Raw genomic sequence first — 5568 nt, forward strand, 5'->3', positions numbered from 1 at the left:
GGCCAGTGATAATGAAAAACAAGGAAAGAAAAAAAAAACGAAAAGAAAATAATGAAACGATCAGGTATTCAGGCTGCTGGCTTCGCAGCGCGCAAGCAGTTTAAAGTGGCCTCAGAATTCTTTAAATTGCCTCTCGAGTGTGCCATTATCTAAGCTGGACAGTCTGGAAGATGTGCAAATGTGAGTGAGGAAGAGCCTTGAACGTATGTTTAAAAAATTCCAGCATCTGAGCCTCTTGCAGGCCTCTACAGTGACTGTAGCAGCACCCTTACGACGCAACGCCGAGAATGAGGGGGGTATTTCGTGGCCATGGCTCTGGCAGGGGTATGTATGTATGTATGTATGTATGTATGTATGTATGTATGTATGTATGTATGTATGTATGTATGTATGTATGTATGTATGTATGTATGTATGTATGTATGTATGTATGTATGTATGTATGTATGTATGTATGTATGTATGTATGTATGTATGTATGTATGTATGTATGTATGTATGTATGTATGTATGTATGTATGTATGTATGTATGTATGTATGTATGTATGTATGTATGTATGTATGTATGTATGTATGTATGTATGTATGTATGTATGTATGTATGTATGTATGTATGTATGTATGTATGTATGTATGTATGTATGTATGTATGTATGTATGTATGTATGTATGTATGTATGTATGTATGTATGTATGTATGTATTGCTACGGCGTGAAACCTTCACACAGGATGGGTTGCGCCAGACGTGCGAAGTCAGATCTTGGTCGCGTTCAGCAGCGCCACTTCCACTTCTTCCACCACTAACCCCATTTCCTTCCACTACGTCGTCTTCACTCCTGAGTGACATTTTCCCCCTGAGTAGCCGATGCCCGCCGAGCGAGTTATGCCGTCTCCTGAAAGTGGCAAGTCTTCAGGCGAGCGACGTGCGGTACTTCAGTTTTCGAAGAACGGTGACAGTTGAGGTAACGCATACAATTTCGTACGTGATGTTACTGATTCTGGCCATGATCACATAAGGGCCATCATAGTGGGCCAATAGCTTTTGTTGCAAGCCGCGGCGCCGAACTGGACGTCAAAGCCGGACAATGTCGCCCGGAGCGTAAATAACATGCTAGCGGTGGTCCTTGAAGCGCTCTTGTGATGCAATGGATCGCATGCGGGCCATTCGATGAGCTTCTTTAGCGAAGTACAGGATCTCAGCGACATCCAAATTTTCACTGGTAGAAAACGGCATTGTGTTGAGGGTGTAGCGCGGCAGGCGAGCGTAAAAGAGGTATAACGGACTGTATCCGGTAGTTTCATGAGTAGCGGCATTGAAAGCGTATGCGACGTAGGACTGTATGGTGTCCCAGTTCTCATGATCCGAGACCACATACATGGCATGCATGTTGGTCAGTGTTCTGTTGATGCGTTTCGTCAAACCGTTTGTCTGTGGGTGATGTGATGTTGAGTGAAGGTAGAATAGACGATAACAGCTCCTCAACGATATCAGCAGGGAATTGGCGACCCCGGTCACTGATTACTACTCGTGAAGATCCATGCCTTAAGAGGGCAGAGTTCAAAAGGAACAGCGACACTCAATGATCGGTAGCCGATGGAAGAGCAGCTGTTTCAGAATCGCGAGTAAGATAGTCTACACATACCACCGATTGCCGTTTGGAGATTTGGGAAAATGTCCAAGCAGATCAATTCCAACCTGTTCGAACGGACTGCTTCGAGGCGTCACAGGGTGAAGTAGGCCAGGCGAAGCGGAGGTAAGGTACTTATGACGCTGACACTGCGTGCAGCTGGGCACGTATCCTTTTGTCGTGGAACGCATTCTCGGTCTGGAAAACCGCTCTTGAGCCTGACAGAACGTGCGAGCCGATTCCAGATGTTTTGATGCGGGGTCGTCATGCATCACACGTAAAATAGAGGAGCACAGAGCCTTTGGAACAACAAGCAGGTATTGTGGGCCCACAGGAGAGTAGTTCTTTCTCCACAAGAGACCATCGCGGATATACAGAAACGACCTTTAACTCCCTTGTTTCTTGCGATGGCAAACAGAGGTTGTAGAGTTGGATCTTCGTGTTGCTCAGTTTTAAACACCTCAACATAAGGAAACTCTGGGACGATGGCCGAAATCTAATGGTTGAACATCTGACTGTCACACTCTGTTGACGTCAGCGGCATTCGCGAGAGACAGTCGGCATCGGCGTGTCGGCGCCCGCTCTTGTATTGAAGTTTTACACATGTAGACGGATCGAGGGCCCTGCGCGCAAGGCGACCGCATGGATTTCGAAAACTGACGAGCGAGCAGAGGGACGGAGTGATGGTGTCACAATCGTGAAAAGGCGCCCGTACAAGTATACGATCGAAACCTCTGCACAGCGAAGATCACTAGCAAGGCATTCTTGTCTGGCAACGGTGTAGTTGCGCTCTGGCTTGTTGAGGGAGCGGCTCGCATATGCAATAACGTACTCCTGTTCATCTCTACGCTGTGCCATAACAGCGCTGATGCCAACACCACTAGCATCAGTATGAACTTCTGTTGGTGCGGAAGGGTCGAAATGTCGGAGAACAGGATGTGAGGTCAACAGAAACTTCAACTGATGAAATGAGGCATCGCACTCGGCAGTCCATTCAAACGAAGCTCCTTTGTGAAGAAGGCACGTCAGCGGGTAGGCGATGTCGGCAAAATGGTGAATAAAACGCCGGAAATAGGAGCATAACCCTAAAAAACTGCGGACCTCTTTGTCTTTCCGTTCTGCTTGAAATGACTCCACAGCTGCTGTTTTCTGAGGGTCTCTCACGCCCTGATAATCAACGAGATGTCCGAGCACTAACGGTTGACGCTCGCCAAAGCGGCATTTCATAAAATTGATGACTAGTCCAGCGTTATGCAAACAGTTTATTACGCGCGCTAAGCGGTCGTTACGCTCGTCGAAGTTTTGCCAAAAATGAAGACGTCATCAAGATAGCATAGACATGTTCCATTTCATGCCGCGCAATATCGTGTCCATAAAACTTTCAAACGTCGCAGGTGAATTGCAAAGTCCAAATGGCATCACATTAAAATAAAAAAAGCGCATTCGGCATTACAAACGCGTTCTTTTTTCTTTGTCTGTCGAATGCACCGGAATTTACCGTAACCTGAACGCAGATCTACGCAGGAAAAAATAAGAAGCGCCAGAACGAGAGGCAGTCTATGGAGTCATCGATGCCCAAAAGGGTATATCCATCACCTCCACCAAGATATTACGGCATGATATCTTCACTCAGGACGGGGTTGCGCGAGATGTGCGATGTAAGATCTTGGTCGCGTGCAGCAGCAGCGCCACTTCCCCCACTAACCCCCTGACTTCCACTACGTCTGCTTCGCTCCTAATAGATATATATATATATATATATATATATATATATATATATATATATATATATATATATATATATACAGAAATTAATCGAAGACCAACGTGTGGTGCATCAATACAGCTTTCGTCAGAATGTTGGAACTTTAGTTCCGGCATTCAGTGCTGGGTATTTATAGCTTTCAATACATCAATACATCCGCAGCGTCATCACAGCATTTGAGTGGACTGAGTCGTAGACAATACAAGGAAAATGAAATGCAGGTCAATGACTGAGAAATCTGAGTGGGCTTTGTCAACAACGAATGATGTAAATCATTCACTGTGACAGTAGTAACAGCACAATAAAGCCTGTTTCATTCTGCTTTTTATCTTGTTCTTCAAGACGATATAAAACTTCTACAGTGAAACTGGTAGTGAAACCAAAAATAGTAAAGTTAGCTAATTAGTCAATGCTAATTAGTAAATTCGGAGAAACAAAATATATCCCAGACATGGCCGCGCTACACTGCAAAGCAGTCAGGTGGTTTTACTGCGCGTGGACAGTCTTTTTTGAGAAAGCCTTGTCCCATTTAGCAGGGTCGCCTGGCATAAATAAAAAAAAAAAGCAATAGGGGACCAGGATGGGCGATTACGGGGCACCTGTACACATTCCTATACTCTACAACATTTCATATAGTTCTTAATAAAAATGACCTATGGTCTTCTTCAATTAAGATGCTTGGTTATCCAGTCAGCAATCAATGATTTGATGTTATAGACACCAAAAACAAGAATTAGAGGTTAAGAAATAAAAATCGCGATGAGATATTTATGCTTTCGCCTTCAGAGCATGTAAGCAGTCTTAAGCCCCCTCACTAGCTTTTTGGAGTGTTTTCTGATGCGAGATTAAAATGAGTCAAAGTACGGATTATTCGTACGTGCAAGAACGGTATTCAAATCTTTACTGTTCACGAATTCTAATTTCTTTAATCGCCGTACTGGAGGATTCTTTTCCCTTCTTTTGAAGGCTGCCCACCTCTCTCGTATACGAAGGCTTACTGCCCGTACATATCCGGTATAAAAGAAAAAGCCTGCTTTCTTTTCACATTGCTACTCTCTGAGATGAGCGTCGCTGACAAGTTGCAACCGTTAGTTAGCATTCCGACCAGTTAGTCCGCCAGTGTTTCTTTCAGCTCTCGTCTTACGTCTTTTTCTCGAGTAGTGCCGCTTCACCGCTTTGTATGCCAAAATGAAAAATGTCTATCACCTGGCCTCTTTAGCATTTTTAGCTTCGAATACACTGCTCGACAAAGCGTTCGTTTCGTTTTGCTCTCTTTAGAAATGTCAAGGTGGACGGTCACGCAATTTTCAAACTGGTCGCATATTGCAGCGCATTGACAGCTGTGCATAACCTTGTGCGAACACCAGCTTGGCTATCCTTCGCATATTATGTTTAAAGATGTACAATTTCAATTGCCCGACCAGGAGAATGTCGATTATTGACATATGATTAAGCAGTCGTTCAAACTCTTTAAAAATTCGGCGATGATTCCCGAAGGCGGGCTTTTCTGACAGATTAGTAATGGTCACACTCACACATCGCCAGTTCAAGTTGCGGACGCGTAATTAAGAAGCTTCGACATGGCGATTTCTACAGCATGTGGCTGAATTTTTGCAAGAACATTGTTTAAAATGAACTATTCGGTCACGAGCGATTTTTTAGATGCAGTAAAACTACAAAGAAGCTGTTGTTAGAAAGCAACTTTTGTATATCGCAATTTATCTAGATGGCTAATGCCATATGCTCGTCTAGTAATCATTGACGCGTTGAAAATATCCTATTGATTCTTAAGCAGTGTAAAATCGTGGCGTGACCAGGATTCTTAATGAACGTTCATCTCCAAACTTTCCCAATCCAATCACCTTAGTATCTTTTGTAAACAAGCGAATAAAGATAGCGCCAAGATTTTACCACCGGTTGACTTATTTCCTGATTTGTATTTATCTTTACTCTGCATGACTACCCGTGCAAATGTGAAATTTGCAGGTTACGCTCGTCAACCCCTCGTCACCCATTTTGTGAGACATTTTGTGCGAAGAAGAGGAATACATTTGTCAGATAAAAACTTCTATATACTTGCCTTGCGGCTTCGAGGAGTGCCACACTGGACAGTGGTTCAGTGCGCACTTCCTCGCAGCAAGCGATGAAGCGGTGAAACACAATTCTTTAACCG

The sequence above is a fragment of the Amblyomma maculatum genome, chromosome 7 (assembly GCF_055883805.1).
Source record: "Amblyomma maculatum isolate TAMU_Amacu chromosome 7, ASM5588380v1, whole genome shotgun sequence".
NCBI classification, from domain to species: domain Eukaryota; kingdom Metazoa; phylum Arthropoda; class Arachnida; order Ixodida; family Ixodidae; genus Amblyomma; species Amblyomma maculatum.